The sequence below is a fragment of the Pelodiscus sinensis genome, chromosome 3 (genome assembly GCF_052426305.1).
Source record: "Pelodiscus sinensis isolate ZL-2025 chromosome 3, ASM5242630v1, whole genome shotgun sequence".
NCBI lineage: Eukaryota > Metazoa > Chordata > Testudines > Trionychidae > Pelodiscus > Pelodiscus sinensis.
Genome location: NC_143054.1, coordinates 132,231,071 through 132,253,369, shown reverse-complemented (window position 1 = coordinate 132,253,369; position 22,299 = coordinate 132,231,071). Strand labels below are relative to the sequence as shown.

At 41.4% G+C, this 22,299-nt stretch overlaps 1 protein-coding gene across 1 annotated transcript in view; it reads left to right on the top strand.

Moving 5' to 3' along the window:
• Positions 1-18,505: 18,505 nt before the first annotated feature.
• The window catches only part of GREM2 (gremlin 2, DAN family BMP antagonist), a 76,211-nt gene continuing 72,417 nt past the window's right edge, over positions 18,506-22,299 (top strand). The window contains exon 1 of the mRNA XM_075924823.2: positions 18,506-18,541. The gene's annotated coding sequence lies outside the window, so the exon portion shown is untranslated. The remainder of the gene's footprint in view (positions 18,542-22,299) is intronic.

Genomic DNA, 22,299 nt, shown 5'->3' with positions numbered 1-22,299 from the left:
TGAGCCAGAGGGGAGGGAAGTGTAGTGCTATGTGTGCTGCCTCTTATTCAAACACACAGCTCCCATTGGCCAAGAAACTGACCAATGGTATTGTGCTGGGGGTGGGAGTTATGCCTGATGCCTTCCCCCCCTCCCTTCAGGCTCATAGTTTTTAAAGAGAAACAGTTCCAGAACCTCTTTTCTGAGTGGTGTGTGGGGCTGCCGGGCAAGCAGGGGAGCCTGCCTTGGGCTCTCCTCTGTGTCTGTGGGCTGGATCTGGCCCACAGGCAGTATTTTGCTCAGGCCTGCTATAAGCACATGCACAGTATGAGACAGCCTCACCACCAGGCTGCTGAGTTTAAATTGAAATAGACCTAGCTGATAAAGGGCGGGAGAGGAAACAGGCATAAAGACCTGAAGATCCTTGCCTAAATTGACACAGCAGATCCGTGGCACAGCTAGGAGAAGAAATCTGGCCCCTTGAGCCCTGTTCAGTGCCCTATGCATTAAGCCATGTTTGTGGCTATATTTCCCATTTAGTATCCTGGAAAATCCATTTTCTTGACTTGCACTCTTCTTTCCTCACTTCCCCATTACATTGTTCTTGGCATTGGAGTGCAACAGTTACCCTTTGACAAGAGATGGGGCATTATAACCCAAATATTCAACAACTGCCAATCATGTGCAGAAAAGCTGAAGCTCAAGAAAGGAAGGGCATCTAAAATGTCAGATCCTCATAAGGATGAGAGAGATACATAGCCTAGAAATTGTTCCCAAAATCAACACTCAGCAAATAACTATTTTGGATTCAAAGTTTGGGAAGCCAGTAGCTAAAATATGGAACAATTAAAAAGGGCTGGAAGTATCTTTCCAGTTGGAAAATATTCCACAATAGCTTTGGGACTGATCAGAGGACACTTTGATGGATAGCTGAATCACTCCCCTACCACCAGTCATGTAACTTTGGGGTTGGAACGCTGTAGGATCGCTATCTGATGTGACCAGAAAGAGTCAGCTGTAAGAAGGAGGTGTCTAGAATCCAGCCTTGAAAATGAGAGGATCCTTATACAAGCCTATCTCAGAGCTTTCACTTAAAAAGGGGCAAGTTTTGAGCACAGACGCCTGAGCCCAGGGATTGCATAGCTTCTAGTCTGGGAGTTCCACGCTACAGGACAGACCAAATTGCAGGGCAACTCAGCTCAGAGAGGTTCAAAAGGCCAAGTATTGAAGAGGGAACTCCAGAGAGGCACATCTCAGCCTTAGAGAATTTAGGAACCTAAGATGGAGCAGGAGTCTCATAACAGGACAGCCTGGTCATTCCACAGCAGCATGTGAATCGTGGGTATTTGATCTGTTCCAAATAAAAGACACGTCCTCTCTTAGTAGAATTGTTAAATGTGCTAAGACTACTCACTGTTCAATGTATTTTAGGGTTGTTCCTCTAATTGAAGTACCCTCCATCCTAGTTAACGTGTGTCTTTTACCTTATCGCTGACAGATCACCAATAAAGATCCTTTGTATTTTCCAAGCCCCGTATATAAGTGTCATTTGTGGGTTAATCCAACAATTTATTAAGATGCCCACATGCCTCTCATCATTAAAGCAGATACAGCACTTGTCTTTAGGGTTGGGGTGCTGATGCCAATATAAACAAATTTCCTCTGGAGGAAAGTGAGGGTCAATTACAATAAATTAGAAAAGCACCAATCACTACGCAGGAAGATAGCTCAAAAGGGACAAATAATCAGTGGGCAGGAATGGCAGAGTAAATAAGACTACTGGGTGACAAACTGGAAGATCTCAAGAGCCAAGACAGAGTCTGCATTTATAGACCCTGAGATGCTATTTTCTCCAAATAACAATAGGAACTGCCCTAGCTTTATGCCCAGGAAAAAATAATGAATCAGGCAAAAAGTTAAGTCAAGGAGATGTTACTTCCTAGCTGTGAAAAATATTTTAGCTACCTAGATGTACTGATGTCCAAAAACCAGACTAAATTTTTACAGCCATTATTCCAGAGCAAAAATACATTAAACACAGAGACCCGATCTAACATAATTAGTCAGATCAATTCATTTAACTTCATTTGCATTTATATTGTGTTTCCAGCAATCCAGTGGATTTATCCATAGTCATGTATTTTTATGGAGCTGGTGGTTATAACCTCATTGTTAAGGATGAGTTGAATTTTGCACTTAAAGCAGGGATTCACTCTCTGATATGTATGAAGAACACATTGGCTGTGTCTAGACTGCATCCCTTTTCCGTAAAAGGGATGCAAATTAGACACATCGCAATTGCAAATGAAGCGGGGATTTAACCCCACCCCCGCTTCATTTGCATAAACATGGATGCCGCTTTTTTCCGGCTCGGAGCTTTGCCGGAAAAAAGCACCAGTCTAGATGGGGATCTTTCGGAAAATAAAGCCTTTTCTAAAAGATCCCTTATTCTTCTTAAAAAAAGGAATAAGGGATCTTTTGGAAAAGGCTTTATTTTCCAAAAGATCCCCGTCTAGACTGGCGCTTTTTTCCGGCAAAGCTCCGAACCGGAAAAAAGCAGCAGCCATGTTTATGCAAATGAAGCGGGGGGGGAGGGTTAAATCCCCACTTCATTTGCAATTGCGATGTGTCTAATTTGCATCCCTTTTACGGGAAAGGGATGCAGTCTAGACACAGCCACTATGTCCTCCCCTAAATTTCACCACTTTGAGTAATGAATGACTTTTCTGAGCATTTTCAAGTCCTTTAATTAAATCTGTCCTATTCTTTAATGTGTTTGGATTTCTTTCTTAGCTCTGAATTTACTAGATTTGTAATATTTGTTTGGCTCAGCTCACTAATGTTTCTTTCTCCTAAGCTAATAAGTACCCTCAAACTTCACTACATCTCAACATGGTGAGGGTTTTTTTTGAGTGGAGGAGGGTTGAGGGGGAATATATATGCATGTTATAGTATACTCTCAGTGAGGAAACTCAAAAGATTATTTTTATGATACTTCTCTACATAAAATTCCTGATGGTTAAATGTCACTAATTTAAAAGTAAATACAAAGTATCTGACTTCTTGATAACTTCATTTAGAGATGTATCCAAATAAAAACCTTAGATTCCCACGCTTTTGAGAAATTAAGAACAGCTGCAAAATTCAAATCTACTCTCTAACACATGCTGAACCAAAAAGCCAACTCAAACACCAAAGAAAAGTTTGCATTTGGATTCAAACTTTAGAGGCCAAGCTCACTTCTAATATTAATGATCATAAATTAAAAATATTCTTGTAGTTTTTTCTGGTTTTATCATATCCTCCTATTCTCATGCCAGAAGACTCTCCCAATTTTCAGTATTTATTTTCCGCTATTCTCCTTTGTAGTGTCTTAATTTTTTGGAGATTCTCACTGCTTTTCTATTCCTTTTCTCTCTTTTGCAGATTTAGGTTCCATTATAGCCTTTTCTTTTTTTAAAATTTGGTATTTAATTAGTGCATTTGATTTATCCTTGAGTTCCTCATTTATTCTAGACCTTGGATTTGATTCTTCCTTCCTTCCTTTTCTCTCTCTCTCTCTCTCTCTCTGTGGGTGTGTCTACATAGAACCCTTACCTTGAAATAAGCAATGCAATTTGAGTCTTGTAATTTGCGTAGCTTATTTTGATGTTATTTTGAAATAAGGCGCTATTCCGAAACATCCCTTATGCCTTGTACAATAAGGTTTACAGGGACACTGGAATAGCGAGTCTGTTATATTCCAATATAAAGGGCTTGCTCTTAAGACACAGAATAGCTATTTTGAGATACTGGAAGTATCCCGAAATAGCTCCGTTGTGTAGATGTAGCCTGCCATTTAAATCTCTCTCCTTCTCTCCTCTGCATGTTTTTCTCTACCTTCTAGTTCATTTCTTTCTCCTACTCCCCTTATTCATTTTCCTCCCATCTGTCCCCTCCACTGCTTTCAGACTCCAATCTAAAACCTATTGAATCAGGACTGCCAAATCTGGCCTTCTTTGCCTATTTTTCTCCCTTTCTCTCTTTATTCTCCTTGCCAATTGACTTCATTGAAAATATCATGGAAGAAACTTGTCCTGAGATGACTAAACTGGTCAATAATGGATAAATATGAAGCCAGGCTTCATGAACTGGGCTTGTTTAGTTTGGAAAAAAGAAGATTAAGGGGGGACATGATAGCGGTTTTCAAATATCTAAAAGGGTGTCACAAGGAGGAAGGAGAAAATTTGTTCCTCTTGGTTTCTGAGGACAGGACAAGGAGTAATGGGCTTAAAGTGCAGCAGGGGAGGTTTAGATTGGACATTAGGAAAAAATTCCTAACTGTCAGGGTGGTCAAATATTGGAATAAATTGCCAAGGAAGGTGGTGGAATCTCCCTCTCTGGAGATATTTAAGAACAGATTAGATAGACATCTGTCAGGGATGGTGTAGACGGAGCTTGGTCCTGCCTTGAGGGCGGGGGGCTGGACTTGATGACCTCTTGAGGTCCCTTCCAGTCCTATTATTCTATGATTCTATGATTCTATGATAATAATTTTAGTTTTAATTGTACACAATTCTCCAGCAAAGTATGGAACAGGCTCATGAATGGCTCTGGGTCTAATTTGTTCTCATCTAGATTCATGAGATCTGGTTAGTTAAATCTTTACTGCAGAATCTGCATTATTTGAATGGAAATTTCGTTTAATGGAAGAAAATAAGTAGGCTTTTCCTTTCTTTGTAACACAGGCAGCAGACTTCCAAAGGCACCAGATTATTTCCCCAGGGGCTCCTTTCTGCACCATCTGGAAAGGAGATTTCATCCTGTCCACAAGCTTAAATCTTCACTGTGTAACTACTGTATTGTATGCAGCGCATTGTCCTGGCACTGACAACTGACATTAGTAACTCAGTCCTGCTGTGACAGTCCTGTCTTCATGTCAAAATGTCCCACTCACAGCCTAGAGAAAGGGTGGAGCAATGCAGTATGAAACTTTATATGCTGGCTATTGAAGTCTCTGTGCGTTTGTATGCATGTGAGAGAGAGATTTTTAATGAAAGCTCTGACTCTGCACCACATTTCTGCAGTGTGCTTTCATTTCTGCAGCAAATATTTTTGTACATTCCTGTGTGGGTGTGTCTATACACACGCAGCACAGCATATAAATACTAAAGTATTCTCTATATAAATGCTGAAGTATTTCACAGGAATAACTTCCAAAGATTACAGTAGCATGATTATAATTTGTATTTGACTGGGATCTTTGCTGCAATATATTTAGCATTTCTGTTTTGGGGATTTATTAATTTCACAGTGTTCTTTCAAACAAAACTATGAATCTCTAGAATGCAGCAGCGCAATCTGCATAGACTAATTAAAGCACAGCATGTTAAAATGCTTTAGAAATCATACCCCAGTAGTCCACATTACTGAACCATGTAGACAAGTTCTTAGGCAATCTCCCTGTTCACGTACTTATATCTGTCTCAATAAACTGCTCTAGAAAATGTGTGAAGTTAATACAAACTGAGTAACTGGTTCCAGGGATTTTTCCAGTGTTTATTAAATAAACACCTTTTTTTATTTTTGTACTCTGTTTTAACTTTTTTATGCTGATCAGTAATCTATCAGTTTATCCATTAAAATCTAAAATCAGAAGCCCTAACATTATTAAAGGAGTAGTTCATATGACTTGTTTATTATCTCAGGATGCGTCTTCACAGCAACCTAAACTCGAAATAAAATACACTATTTGCACTATGCAAATGGTGTATCTTATCTCAAATCTTTTTTGAAATAGCTTATTTTGAAATTTGGCCCGTCTACACAGCATAGCAAAAATTGAGTAGTTTATTTCGAGTCTAAATTGAAAGAGCTTATTTTGGAATTTGGCACTGGCTACACAGCACCAAATTTCAAAATAAGGCACTATTCCAACAAATCCCTTAACCCTCCTGGAATGAAATAGCGGGCGCTTTTAAAAATGTGGCATTGCTATTTTGAAATACTTCCAGTAACCCGAAAGAGCAACACAGTCTAAATGTACCCTCAGGTGGATTAGTAACATATTTTTTTAATGATAACTTAGATTTTGCACCACAATTATGCAGCATGGGTTGGATTCTGCAGCAAATTCTGTGTCATGAATCATGAAAAATATGGCACCCTGTTTATTTGTACCATGATAGTCTTGCAGAGAGAAGTGTGAGAGGAGAGTAAAAGGAACTCTTTCCACCAGACTAGTGTGAGGTGTTGTATATCTTTGTAACGAATGATGGGGAAAACCTACTAGAGATTTATCTGATATATAAAGATACCCAACACCACGAAATACTGTAAAGAGAGAAAGGTAAGACTGAAAAATCATGCAGCTGGGAGAAAATATAAGTGAATTTTAGCAAAGAATGACAAAGTATTTGGCTTAGTGGCTAAAGCAGGTAATCTGCGGTTTTATTTTCAGTTCTGTTGCTTGGGCAAAGCATATTAGCATTCCCATAGGGTATGGAGTGAATAATAATTTGCTACCATTTGAATTTGCAGGGGAGTTTAGATAGACAGGAAATAATTATCACATCTAGAATTTATTCAGGACAGTAAACAACTCATTTACTTTTATAAAAAAAAAATATAATGGGAACTTTTAATGACCAAACTTTGGTAAAATCCACTCAAATCAATGACAAAATGTTCACTTCTTGCTTTTTGCATTTCATTCAACAAGATGGTTTCCCCAGAATCTGACTCCAGTTCTTCACTAATTGAAAGAGAAAAATGCTCAAGTTTTGAGTCAACAACATCACTCCCTGTAATTTCTGAATTCTCCTTAGGGTTTCCACGCCTGGTCTAGTACTGCACATAGTTATTCTCAGGTAAAATAAGGTTCTTATCTACATAGATATAAATAAATGATGGCTTCCCTTTAAAGAAGTAATGGTACATTGGGACAAAGAGTGGGAATTTGCTGGGTTCTGCAGTTGAAGTGTACTCTAGCCAGGTGTTTTGGAGGTATTCCTCGGAAGGAACAAGTCCCTGCCACAGTTTAAAGATTTAGAAGATTTATTTTCCACTGGAAATGTATATTCCAGAAAGCTCACATATGTGAGTCTAGTGGCAAAGTGGATTCACATTTGAGGAGTTAATCCAAAATTATAGTCACAAACTTGTGATGGATTCCAGTGTTGTATGACTGGATTTTTAAGACATTAGGGCTACGTCTTGACTGCAAGCCTCTTTCAAAAGAGGCTTTTTCGAAAGTAGATTTTTCTCGCTCGCTTTTTCGAAAGAGTCTAGACGCTCTTTCAAAAAAGCTCTGTTTTCATGCAATAGCATCTTTTTTTGAAAGCTGACTTTTGAAAAAAGGCATTATTCCTCATAGAATGAGGTTTACTGTCATCGACAAAACCACCGCATTCTTTTGATTTACTGTCGACAGTACGCAGCGGTAGTCTAGATGCAGTTACAGGTTGTTTTTTTTAAAAAGGCAATTTTTTAAAAAAATAACCCTATAGTCTAGACATACCCTAGGAGAGAAAGTACGCCCAAAGGATTCTAGGTAAGGAAAGTATGGTTGGTTTGTTGGTTGGTTTGTTTTTCTCTGACATGAATTTGCTGTGTAACCTTAGGTAAGTCACTTAGCTATTGTGCACTTCAGTTTCCCTGAGATAGAATTGGCATAATAGTTTTATCTGCCTGAGGAGATATTGTGAGGCTTAACTCAGAAGGGTATGCAAAGAGATCTGAGAACCCCAATATATTTTTATTAAATTGACAACACTGTATTTTGGTGTGTTAAACATAAAAGAATGCATGCATTATATGACTGTATTTCATCCATTCATTTTTTATACTTTATCTTTTGCTGCACTGAAATCAGATTCTCTCAAGCACTGCCAGATTTTCCTTTTCATGAGCTTCCTGGATTTCTGTTTGGGTTTTGGTTCAGTACACAAAGCTCATTAATAAGTCTTTCCTTTGGGGCAAAAGAAATCAATAGTAGGCTCTCCTTTCCAAGCATGCTTCATCTGCAGTTAGCTCTTTTCTTCCCATTTTGGAAACCCCAAGTTCATCTTTGCCATGCTGAGACACCTTGAACAACCTAGGTAGCAGGAGCTTTTGTAATGATTTAGGGCTAAACATATTAAAAAGATATAATAGTTCTGAATTAAAGGATATAGACAGAGCTGATGTTTTCCCTCTAAGAATTCAATGCTTAAATAACTTGAGCTCAAGTCAAATTCCATTAGCCATCAACAATAGTAGAGCTTCCTACGGCAGCCTCTAAAGCAGGGGTGAGAAACCTAAGGCCCAGGGGCCGGATGCGACCCCCAGCTTGCCTGGATCCAGCCCCCAAGACTCAGGGCTCTGCTTCCAGTACTGGGGACCCCAAGCGGGCACTCCACCCCCACTACTGCCCCACCAGGGGATTGGAGTACATAAAATCTACAAGTCTAGGCCCTCATTAGAAGGAACAATTAGTTTCACACATACAGAATGGGAAGCGACTGTCTAGGAAGGAGTATGGCAGAAACGGATCTAGGGGTTATAGTGGACCACAAGTTAAATATGAGTTAACAGTGTGATGCGATGCAAAAAAAGCAAACTTGATTCCAGGATGCATTAACAGGTGTGTTGTGAGCAAGACATGAGAAGTCATTCTTCCGCTCTACTCTACGCTGATTAGGCCTCAGCTGGAGTATTGTGTCCAGTTCTGGGCACCGCATTTCAAGAAAGATGTGGAGAAATTGGAGAAAGTCCAGAAAAGAGCAACAAGAATGATTAAAGGTCTAGAGAACATGACCGATGAAGGAAGACTGAAAGAATTGGGCTTGTTCAGTTTGGAAAAGAGAAGATTGAGGGGACATGATAGCGGTTTTCAGGTATCTAAAAGGTGTCACAAGGAGGAGGGAGAAATTTTTTTCTCCTTGGTCTCTAAGGAGATAGCAAGAAGCAATGGGCTCAAACTGCAGCAAGGGAGGTTTAGGTTGGACATTAGGAAACTGTCTAGGTGGTTAAACACTGGAATAAGTTGCCCAGGAAGGTTGTGGAATCTCCATCTCTGGAGATATTTAAGAGCAGGTTAGATAAATGTCTATCAAGGATGGTCTAGACAGTACTGGGTCCTGCCATGAGGGCAGGGGACTGGACTTGATGACCTCTCGAGGTCCCTTCAAGTCCTAGTATTCTATGATTCTACGATAGGGCACGTCTACACAGCAGAGCTAAAGCTGAAATAATATGCATGTTAGCCGTTCTCCACTCTGGATGAAAGATTATGCACTTTAACTCAAAGCTAATAATCTAATGTTACACATTAATAAATAGTAAGGGCACATCTACACAGCAAGGCTAAAGCCAAAATAAGCTTCACAACTTGAGCTACATCAATTCATAGCTCAAGTCAAAATAGCTTATTTCAGCTTTTGGCACTATCTACACAGCAGGAAGTCCAAGGAAGAGCACTCTTCCTCCGCTTCCCTTACTCATAAAATGAGGGTTACAGGAATCAGAGGAAGAAGTCCTCCAACTCAACATTATTTTGACATTATGCTGAAAGAACTGCTTGTTATAACATAGTGGACTATGTTATTTCGGAATAATGTCGGTTATTCTGCAATAACACTGTTGTGTAAATGTACTCATAGTGTCTGGTGTGTAATGGGAATGTGGGGAGTGTCTTTCTCCTCAGTCAGAGGCCACATTAGTGAGGGTTGGGAGGATGAGTTGTTTGGGGTTTTTTTTTTTTTTTTTTTTTTTGCTTTTCACTTGTGTGAAACCCTCAATTGATTTTTCTGTGGGTCAGAGGTCCCTGACCCAAAAATGTTTCTCCACCCCTGCCCTTGAGAGTAAAATTGTCCAAAAATACAGCATCAAACAGTTAAAAATCAGTATTCTTCAGATGTGCATGATTTAAAAGAAAACCAAACTTTTTGAAGTTCCTGAAATATTTGGAAACCTAATTTTCAGATTCCCTGCTTTAAACACTCGATACAGCATAATCCGAAGTGGATAACCATCTGAATTTCTGGATACTTATGTGAACTCAGATTTCAAGCCTTCTGGGGATGACTTACGAGCAGTATAAAAATGGCTTTACTCAGAAGTGAGACTAGTTGTTCTTGTTTTAAAAAACCTTGTAGATAGATGTAGGGGAAATAAGTGGAGGTGGCAGCTTGAAGGAAATGGTCTTCCAGAACTTTGGATAACCAGAAAAGAAATTCTCTTGGAAGATTTAAATCAATACAAGTAGGCATACGAGTGAAGGTCACCAGGTCAGCTCAGCACTGAAAGTTTTTGATGAGTTAATGGTTAACTGTATCTGACCAGTATCTGAGCAGCTTTAATAATGAATCAGTGGCAAACAATAAATCAGAGCGTGCCCTGTGATACAGCATGGTAATCAGTAAAAGCTATGTTATAAATGATGGGGTTTGCTCTCAAAAAGACCTCAAAGGATTATATCAGAGACACAGTGAGAGAGACAGTTTTGCAGGAGAAAAAGAACTGGAAAATAACTGAGCATATTAGAACACTGGAGACCGAGAGGTAGAGACATTGAACAAATGCCCAAGTATTATTTCTGTAAGCATGACTACAGGTAAACTATTCAGCCCTTGAATGTTAAGTGTCTTGAGGGATAGTTGTCATGTGGGTAATGCCATAATCAGGAGGTGCACATATAATGGAAGTGAGAGAAGGTTATTCTCTTGTGAACATGGAGGGTATGAGAGAGAGAGGCTGTGGAGAGCCAAGCGACCAAACCCATCTTTTTTGCAGAATATTTTGAGACATTTCAATGGCAGTGCTCACAGAACTGGAAAGGAAGTCTGTGATTTGCAGGGGCTGGAGGAGAGATCAAATGATCTTATCATAACATCAATGATGCTTAGTTTTTAAAGGCAAAAGTCTCTAATATTCTGGGTGCTTTCACCAGCGGGGCAGCACAAAACAACCCTAAAGCCAGTGTTGTTGGCATTCCTAAATAGGGATTGACATACAACTGTCCTAGAAGTGCAGTCACTGTGACAGGAAAAAAGGTATGGCTGTGATGTCACTATGCCCTTACAATCTTCACCTCATAGACTCATAGACTTTAAGGTCAGAAGGGACCATTATGATCATCTAGTCTGACCCCCTGCACAGTGCAGGCCACAGAATCTCACCCACCCCTCCCAGAATAATCCTCTCACCTATATCTCAGATATTGAAGCCTTCAAATACTTTGAAGATCCCAAGATGCAGAGAATCCTCTAGCTGTGATCTGTACCCCATGCTACAGAGGAAGGCGAAAAACCTCCAGGGCCTCTGCTAATCTACCCTGGAGGAAAATTCCTTCCCGACCCCAAATGTGGCGATCAGCTAAACCCTGAGCATGTGGGCAAGACTCATCAGCCAGACACCCAGAAAGTTCTCTAGTAATTCCTATCATCCCTCCATTGACCTATTTCCCACTGATAATGAATGGTCAATTAGTTACCAAGATCATGTTATCTCATCAAACCATCCCCTTCATAAACCCATCTAGTTTAATCTTGAAGCCAGATAGATCTTTTGCCCCCACTACTTCCCTTGGAAGGCCGTTCCAGAACCTCACTCCTCTAATGGTTAGAAACCTTCGTCTAATCTCAAGTCTAAACTTCCTACTAGCCAGCTTATATCCATTTGTTCTTGTGTCCACATTGGTATTAAGCTTAAATAATTCCTCTCCCTCCCTGGTATTTATCCCTCTAATATATTTAAAAAGTGCAATCATGTCCCCCCTCAGCCTTCTTTTGGTTAAGGTAAACAAGCCAAGCTCCTTGAGTCTCCTTTCATAAGACAGGTTTTCCATTCCTCGGATCATCCTAGTGGCCCTTCTTTGTACCTGTTCTAGTTTGAATTCATCCTTCTTAAACATGGGAGACCAGAACTGCACACAGTATTCCAAATGGGGTCTCACCAATGCCTTGTATAATGGCACTAACACCTCCTTATCCCTACTGGAAATACCTCGCCTAATATATCCCAAGATCGTATTAGCCTTTTTCACGGCCATATCACAATGGCGGCTCATAGTCATTCTATAATCAACCAGGACTCTGAGGTCCTTCTCCTCCTCCGTTACTTCCAACTGATGTGTCCCCAGCTTATAACTAAAATTCTTGTTATTAATCCCTAAATGCATAACCTTACACTTCTCACTATTAAATTTCATCCTATTGCTATCACTCCAATTTACAAGATCATCCAGATCTTCCTGTATGATATCCTGATCCTTTTCTGAATTGGCAATAGCTCCCAACTTTGTGTCATCCGCAAATTTTATTAGGACACTTCCACTTTTGGTGCCAAGATCAGCAATAAAAAGATTAAATAAAATTGGCCCCAAAACTGATCCCTGAGGAACTCCACTAGTAACCTTCCTCCAACCTGACAGTTCACCTTTCAGTATGACCCGCTGTAGTTTCCCCTTTAACCAGTTGCTTATCCATCTCTCAACTTTCATATTAATCCCTATCATTTCCAATTTAACCTGCCATAATAGGTCTGAGGACACTGGCAATTGGTATAATTTAAAGCATCCGGGAGACTGCTCCAGTCTGCTTTACGGATGGGACTGGATCCAGGATTACAGGGTAGCAAAGGTGGCTTAATACAGTAGACTTCCAGTAATCCAGAACCTTTGAGACCTAGGTGGTGCCGGATTACCGCCTATGCTGGACTATTAGGAAGTATTATAAACTGGTTTTATATATATACTATATACAGTATACTGCATATAAAGTGTTTTTAACCCTTTTTATTGTGCATACTGTATACAGTATACTGCAATGTTTTAGCTTTTGTAACCCTTTTTTTACCCTTTTCACTTCGTTCAGCTGCTGCCACTGTTGCTTTGTGACTCGTTTTTTGCCAAAGTTCACTCAGTAGGTTCTTGTCATTTTGATGCCGGACTATCGGGAGTGCCGTACAATTGGATGCTGGACTATTGGAGTTTTACTGTACTAGTGTTCCTTCTCCATCCATGCCACAGCTCGACCAGACTGAGGATCTGCTCTGAAGTATGACAGCCCTGTTTTAAATGACGATTATTTCAATTTAATAGTACATTTTCTCATTGGTGCTTTCACTGAAATGCAGCACTGGCATGCACAGAAGACATATTCAACTGCTCCCAAGATCTTTGCTTTTCACTAAAGCAATACAAGAAGTTGATTTTAATATAGAGTATGTGTAAGTTCTAAGGCTACAGGATTCAGAGGGCTGGTGCTCTTTTTTCTGTCCACTCTGGGAGGAAAAAACCACTCTGGTAAGCCTCATTTACAAGAATTATAATGTAGTTTACCCATAATTTTCCCTATTGAGTTTTTTGTTTGTTTCAGCTGCAATTTGTTCATGTTTTGATGAAAAAAATGTTAAAATGACCTGCTATCAATACTGTACTTATGAAAGGATATAGAATTGTGCAGTATATGCCCTTGGTGATGGGTCAACTTAATTGAATGACTAATGGGCTTTGGGTATCAATGCTCATGCTTAATAAAGAAATGGCAAAAGGTTACGCTTTAGAGGTGAAAAGTTCTGTCTCAGAAAGCCCACTAGAATTCAAATGTTCACCTACTTTCCAATTCTTTATTAGCAAAAATAGAGATGAATGATAAAAGTTCCCCTGAATAAACACAGAGAGCTGATCATTGGTGTTAAAAATATAAATAATATCTTATCCTGAAGTCTTCTTTTACCCTTGCAGGAAAGTTATAAAGAAAGTTAACTGCAGATTAAAAATAAAATCTTGTTTGGAGCCTGTTCCATGCTCACTGGAGTCCATGGAAATATTTCCATTGATTTCAGTGAGTATGGGCCCTTGTACGGGAAACATCTACACCAACTATCCTGAGTTCCATGGGAAAGATCAAGGGATATTACAATACTTTGATCCTCAAGTCTTATTTGATTTTGCAGTAATAATTTGCAAAGCTGTCCTTGGCTGTCTGGAAACAAAACTGATTAAAATCACAGACGCGGAGCTTCTTTTTGCTGATCACAGGAAGTTCAATTTGTTCCACATACAAGGCTCAAAACCACTGGAGGAGTGCTAGGAATAAATATGTTTTGTGAGGTGGTTTGTTTTTTGTTTTTTGTTTTTGTTTTTTTGCCTTTGTAGATAATCTTTATACATTTCTCCAGCTGCTTTTACCATTAGCTGTTTTTTGCTGACGGCTGCAGAGACAAGGGTCTGCAGCACTTGTTAAAGTTAGTGAGTACAGCAGATGGCAGCACCAGGCCATTTTATCCTGGCTGTTGGCAAATCTATTTTTGAACAGACACCAGTCTGGTTGATCAAAACAGTTCCCCTAGATTCAGCCTGTTTCCACATTTCCTTTGTCTTCCCTCATCTGTCTCAATTTCATTTCTGTCTGTTTATTAAAAATTCATTGTTGCGCAAAAGTACTACCCGCTAAACGGCAGGAAAAGTGCTATGTAAGGTCATCCCCTATTGATTTAGTAACATGTGGTATGGCCTAAGGTGACCCATTAACAAGATGGCATGAGGTTTTGGCCTGGACTACTAGTGCTTCGTGTCCTATTAAATACTCTACAGGGGCAACATCTGTGAGTGCTAAACAACTGCAGGGTAATGCAATTTTAAATACCACTTCATCAAAGTAATAGACTCCACAGGACCCTCTTGGGACCAGGAAGCTGACATACTACAGGCTGCGTGTGTGCCGAAGGCCAATTGTGTAACACATTATGAGGCATCGGACTGCTTTGGCCATTGCCTAGTGATAGAACTGGGGTTTGCGAACTCATCCATAGTACAATGCTTTTCTGTAATTAGACTCAAATGCGCTGTCTCCATTCCCTATCCTTTGTGCTCAGGCCCCTGAAGTTTTGTACATTAAACTTCACTCCTGCCCATGAATACACTGGGAAACATTTTAAAATTCAGGGCTCTGTGCTCTCAATAGGAGAGCTGAATTGTGATTGACATTAGTGGTACCTGTGTGTGAGTACCAGACGGAGATTACATTTCAACCTTTTATAGAAAAACTAGCAGAGTAGCTTGGCCCACCACAGCCACAATCCAAGGTTCTTTCCCAAATTAAGGGTCTTTGCCATCGTTTGTACAGACCCGTCCTCCCCCCCCACACACACTTTTCACTGCTCTGGAAGGCTGTAGAGGGGGTCATGAGTCATCTGTGATCTTCAGGTGTCAAATTTCCAATTTTAATAAAAAAGCTTGTGCCACAGAGCCACTCTGCAAGAGAAGGATTCATTCTACCTTTCTTCAAATGCAAGCAGATCGTCGTCCTAAAACTTGGAGTAACTCAAATCATGGTAGCATTTTAGCTGTGCATTGGGCGGGCCCTAGCGCTTAGATCAGCCCCTCTTGCTGACAACACTTAAAACACCAGGTCATAGGGGTGGGTGCCTGAGAATGTAGAGTCCTTTGCCATCTCCTGTAGATATAAACCAATCCTCAGGTTTAAAAATGGATTATTGTATTTGGTAATGCTATTGAATAACCACATTCATCTACTGATCCCTAAACCACTATTAAACTAATCTTCATATTGATCGATGCCCCTTTGCTTTGTGCTATGCACTCTCTAAAGGACATTAATCCCTACCCTGCACACTGCTCACCATACATAGGTCTACACCCATGCCAAGCTCGATGTATTAGTCACTATCAGTGGCAGGACTGGAAATGCTATCTGGAATTACAGAATCCGGTGGGAAACCACTTCATAGCTTCTTCCCAGTGAGAAATAATTGGCCAAACAGATTTATAGCTTGTGTAATGTGGGACCCCACCACTGAAATCAATGGAACGACTCTGGTTTAAACAACTGAGGCCCTCACTGCCTTACAATCTTCCAGATGATTTTATTAATTGTTTACAATTTACCTTAATAATGGCAGAAGTTGGGCCAAATCTTAGGGAAATCCCTTTGGAGTGGCAGGGGGTGCTAGAAGGGCACGAAATCTAGACCAGAAGGGGTCCAACGTAATGGGAAGAATTAGTTCACCCAGGAAAAGCCTAAACCCAAGAGCAGGGAGGGTGCTGGTGATGAGTTTAGCAGAAGTAGGACTTGTAGGCACAAAGTCCTGGGGAGTGAAACACTGCAGGGAGCCCATTAGCAGAAGCTCCAATGTGAAGGGTGCATTAGGTCAGGAATGTAGAAATTGGGCCTCCAGGAGGAAGCCCAGGAGGGGGGCTGATCATTACCAAGAGCCCAGGAAGCAGATGGTGAGCAGGCCTGAGGAAAGGCTGTAAAAGGAACAAGTCTAGGTAGGCAGAAGCAGCAAGAAGTCAGATAGATGGAGCAGAACTTGGGTGCTGGTGACAGAATCATTGGGCTGGAACTCAGTGTAATGGGAGGGCCACCACATTTCCTTCCCAGCTCCTGGGAGACATGGCATGACTCCTCCCTGAAATAAAGGGACAAGGATTATTCTTCAGTGCTTGTAAGGCCCTCTGAGCCCACAGTCAGGGGTCAGAGACCTAACACAAGCTCTTGGATTTATTATTTAGACTTTTTCTTGTTAACCTTCTGTCACCTCAGAAGGGGAGAGACTTTAAAGCAACTGGGTGGAGGGCTGAATCATGAAAGGGGGCAAACCACCACCAAGCTATAGCAACTGCCAAGAGGGGGCGCTAGAGAGGATTAAGCTAAAGGGTCTTGCTCAGCCGTAAGAAAGCATTCCATTATTGAGTCCCTGCTTCTACAGGAGTCCTCAGAAAACAGACAGCTGCAGCTCATGCCCCAGGAGAATCTTTTTTCAGCTGGACAGATCTTTCAGATTTTCTGTATATCCTTCCAGCCTTCCACCTACTCCAATGGGGCTGGAGCGAGGGTGAGGATACCACCCATTCTATCTTTCCCTATCTCCTTCACTTGACTGGGTCTGCCTGCCTACCAGTTCATCCCACTCTCATTTTTGTTGAAAAGCATATCAAAGTCATGCTATTTACACTGTGATTTTGAAGACAAGAACCTTAACAAAGAATAGGCATTCAGGGAAACCCTGCGCCTTTCCCAACTGGTAGTAAAATGATGTGTGGCCAACACCTTGTAAATTGAGGCTGCACAAGCATGGAGGGTTGCTGCAGTTGCCTTCCACCGGACTGAGTGGCTTGCAAGGCTACCGCTGCTTACCCCGCTTATGGCAATCTACCATATACAAGCTGGGGGTAGCAGAACAGGAATGAATGGATCCCCTGGAGAATGTGTTTATTTACTTCAACTGTTGATCAGGTCTTGGCTTTGTACATCTTTCCAAGAGGCAAATGCTTCACAGATGGAGCAAGCAGTTTTCAGTTGTGAAATCTCTATAAACAGTTCAGGTGAAATTAAAAACAGAGCTATCTGGGAACAATCCAATGTTTTTCCAGTTTCTTTTTGATTGTGACAGTGGTCACAGCTCTGGAATTAGCAACATGAGAAATGCCCTGCTTTGGTTGCAGGTCCCGGCTGTGCCATCGCAGCAGGACTGATTACCAAGATAGGCTGCCATATCCACACTTAGGGGCTAAATCTGCTCACATTGACCTGAGGGTAAATCTGCATTAAAGTACTAAGCAAAGTCTGAAGTAGACCAGTTTTATACTGGTGTAACCCCATTTTGGGGGAATCTCCATTTTTCAGGTGGTAGGAGGCAAAATGTATTTTTTTCACTGAAATTCTTTATTCTATACTGAGTACACATAAGCTACCTCAGTGAAATGTTATTAGAAAATGCGTCATGCTTTATAATGAAAAATCTGGGCTTCATAAGTCTTATAATGATGAGTCCTATGAAAAAGTCTTATAGAACTTATGACAGATTAAATCAAGAGGGTTGTTTATTACTCTGGAAACCTATAGAGTTTACTAGCTATTTATATTACGTAGGATTTTTTTAACCACCCTTGTGAATTCTCTAGCAGTGATGTAATTCTCTATTTAATTCTATAGTCTTGTTCAAAAACAATAGAAATGTTGTCATTTTTATTAAATCCTATAAGATTTTTCCATAAGGGAAAACCATTACAAATGCCCCAGAGTTTATGAATTAATGAAACAGACTTTGGTATTGCATTTTTTGCATTGTATTTTAAATATATTGTATAAGAATACCTTTTCTATGAAGGGCAGCATTTTTGGGGGGGCAAGTTTAAGAAATGTCAGTAAATGTTTTAAATATAACATGCCACCAGGCCATATACAGTTTAAATTATAGTCAGGTTGTTCTGAAATGTCAGAAGCATGTCCTTCTTTTAATTAGAATTTCACAGGGTTAGGTAATCAAAACAACCAAGATTTTTTTAAAAAAAATTGGATTCTTTCCATTTTGAGTAGCTTTGATGGGATGTGCTCCCCACATTGGCCCTGCAACAGCTGAATTGGGCAAGATGAACCCAATCAATTAATTAGGCTGCAAATAGGTGAGCTTTAGCTTGAAGGCTGTTAATTAGAGAGAAGCTCACCTGTGAGGGAAAGGTGGGTATCCCAGAAAAGATAGGAAACTGGATGCAGAGGGGCTCTAGGGAAGGAATTTGCAGTCACTCTGTAGGATGGACATATGGATGGACAGACAGACGGACGGACGGACAGAGGTAAGTTGTCTAAAATTTCTCCCTGAGAGGAAGGAGTGAAGAGACGAGCAAGAGCAGGGGAGTGGGGAAGGCCAGGTGACAGGAACATGCAGCGACATGCAGGAGTTGGACTTCAGTTGGACTGTATTAGAGGATTCTTGAGGCAGAACTTGGAGTAGAGAGTGGGAATGGGGTCCCCTACCATTTGCTGTGGGAGTGGCACTGTCAAGCAGAAGACTGATTAAGACTGCTAGAGACTAGGAACCTGGATGGACTCACCCCCAGAAGGGGACACCACAATAGTGACTAGGTCTGAGGACTGTCAAAAGGAGGATGTTGTGGTTCCTGAAGTAAGAGTATTGTTGCCAGAGGCCTATGTTTTGGCCAGCTGGAGCCCTCACTTACATACACCTGAACCCCCTGCCTCAGCCTGAACTCCTAATTGCTTCTCCCACCCAGATCCAGCCCTGACAGCCAGAACTAATTTCTTGTCTCCCCGCCCCCACCATTCCCCAACACCCTTCAGAGAAGATGAGGAAAGTGAGTGTCAGAGGGCAGGGGGATGAAGCGGGTAGTGGAGGCTCTGAGAAGGGGTGGGGCCTCGAGGCACGGCAATTTGTTTTCGTGTGATTAGAAAGCTAGCAACTCTAAGCAAGAGAGGGGCGGCAGAGGAGAAACTGATGGGGTGGTGCCCACAGGAAAGGGCATTGGCCTGACTGATGCTACATCTAGACTACAGACTTACTAAGACTTACTAAGGTAAGTCAGAAAAAGACTTGCGTATCTTTTTCTGCTTTTCTGTTCAAAGAGGTTTTTCCAAAATTTGGCGCATCTACATGACGCCAAATTTCAGAAAAACCTGCTCTTTCAACACATCCCTTCTTCCTCGTAGAACAAGGTTTACAGGAATGGTGAAAGAGCACGTGTATTTTTCCGATTTTTTTTCAGAAAAGCGGACGTGTTCCTTGGATGCGGCATTGCTTTTCCGGGATACCTCCAGTATCCAGGAAACGCTCTGCAGTCTAGATGTAGCCTGAGCTAATGCCCTGAATTGCCAGGAGACAGCACTATCCAGCACTGAGTAGAGCAGCCCTGGTCCATATGCCCAATTTAACACAACAAAAAGGGGCCTGCTTTTCAAAAAGTGCTAACACCCACTCTTTGTGACCAGCTGGGAACCAGGCCTCTCCAAAGTGTCTTTTAAGCTGAGTACTTAAAATGGAAGCACCCTCACAAATCACTTCTGAAAATGTTGGCCATTATAGCTAGCCTCAAATGGCAATGGTTCTCAAAGGTATTTTGGGGCTCTTTGTGGAGGTGAAAGTAACTTACAGTTTTTTACAGGCATTGTTGTATCACAGTCCCCACCCCTGGGGGGAGAGGAGGTGCTCAGGGAAGAAGATTTGGTGGGGGACTATGATAAGACAGGATGCTTGCTTTCAGCTCTGGTTCTCATTCAGACATGTGATAGTGTTCAAAAGTCCATGTAACGACATTATCTGACTAATTAAGGACCTTTCAAAAATGGACAGTGTGTGGGTGGGGAGGAAGAGCAACACTACACATTTATTTATGCAAATTAAAGCCTAAACACATATTTTGTTTTTGCAATTGCATGCTTTTTTTGCAGTCTGTTTGAAACACACAACTAGGCAAATAACTCTACCTTTGCAAAAATAGTTTTTCCCAAATATTAATGGGGACACTGAATAATTCCTGACAACTAAACAAACATTTGGTGTAATTAACAAGCACTGGGGATCTGTGCTAGTGGTGGATAACAGCAAATTTATGACTGTTGTGGTTCAGATAATCAAGGCTAATCAGAATAATCAAGTGAACAAAGTACAGGAAAAATGTCTGTAATGATTCATGTTAACTGCTGAGATCATAGAACTGAGAAGGCTGGAAAGGGCCTCAGACAATTCTTAAGTCTAGCCCCTCTGTGCTGAGACAGGATAAAGTAAACCTAGACCATTCCTGAGTGGTGTTTGTCCAAACTGTTCTTAAACCTCACGTGATAAGGGATTCTGCAACATCCCTTCAAAGCCTATTCCAGAACTCAACTGTTCTTTTTGGTTTAAAAAGGGCCCCCACCTCCCCAATATCTAACCTAAATCTCTGTTGTTGTAAATTAAAGCCCATTACTTCTTTCTGACATTCAGTGAGTAGGGAGAACAATTTATAATAGCCTTAACATGTTTAAAGAGTACTAGTTTCTCTGCTCCGTCTTCCTTTCTCAGGATTAAAAATGCCCAGTTTTGTTAACCTTTTCTCGTAGGTCAGGTTTTCTAGCACTTGAATCATTTTTGCTGATTTCTTCTGTACTCTTGAGCTTAGTTAAATTTATCTTGCTCCATGGCACCCAGAACAGGACATTGCACTCCAACTGTGGCATTGCCAGAGCTGCTTGTAGCCAGACAACTATCTCCCCTGGCTTCCATACAATATATCTGTTAATACATCCCAGAATGATATAAGCCCCTTTTCACAACTGAATTGCATGGTTGATTCATATTCAGTTTGGGATCCATTACGACCCATGGGTGCTTTTGCTACCCAGTTATCCCCTAATTTTTTGCTCTTCATTTGATTAGCCCTTCCTATTGATAGAACTTTGCACTTCAATGGCTTTATTCTTGGTGCTCTAGGTACACTTTAGACAGTGGACTATTGATAAGTGCTCTTTGAATATGGTCTTCCAACTGGTTGTGCACCCATCTGACTACAAATTTGTCTAGACCACTTTTCCCTAGTTTGCTTGTGAGAATGACAGAGGACCCCAATAATTTCCTCACTTTGGATATCTTAGGAAGAACTTTTAGATGACCTGCAGACAAAAATATCCTGTCTGGATCAATGAAGTAAAATAGCAACCCTTTCTTTAAGATCATAGGTGATGTACCAGGTTTAGTGACCAAAACTCTCTGTTGCCAATCTTAGAAGATTTCTTTGGGAAAGGGAAGCATGCAGGAAAGGTCTAGTTGCTTGTGTAATTGTTTGCAAGATGCACAAATCATCAACCAGCCTGTGACTCTAACCTCCTGTCAGGCCCACCGAGGGAGCAGGGGAGACACAAGAGGGCAGTTGCCCCGGGGCCTGGTGATTCAAAATGTACTTGGGTGCCTGGCTGCTCCACTGCTACCTGAGTAGCAGTGGTGGCTGGAACACCAGGCCCTTTAAATCACTGCCGTAGTGCAGCCTAGTGCACTCTAGGTGGCTCTGAGGATTGGGAGGGGCCACAGAGTGGCACACGCCAGGTGGCATTGAGGATGGCTGTCCCTAGCCCTGCCCATTCAGAAAGCAAGAAGCCGCCCTCCATACACATGCACATAAACACCATGCCCATAGGGCCGGCAATTCTGCCCCCCCACCCCCCACTTCCTGTGCAAGAAAAATCTTCATTGTCCGAGTGCAGACCTGTACAGATGTGCATCTGATTCACACACTAGTCAACCAAAATTACTTGCTTGTAGTTTATTTTGAATATCTAGCCCTTAGTGCTATGGTCACTTAGGGCTATGGTCATCTTGGAGCCTCTGACAGGTTTGGCCAAGAGGTTATCAAGCCCAGCACTTCAGCTCCCCCCTCCCCCAGCCTGCTGCACATCTCTTGTCCTTTGCTTTGCAGCTGCCCATCCCCACCCCTGGTAGCCTCCTACTTTTTGTGCAGAGCAGGAGAGGGAGAAGAGGGGCACTGATGTCAAGGTGCCCCCTCTTCTGCCCTGTATCCTATCTCCACAGAGCAGAGTGGGAGCACAACAGGACTTGGGATGGAGT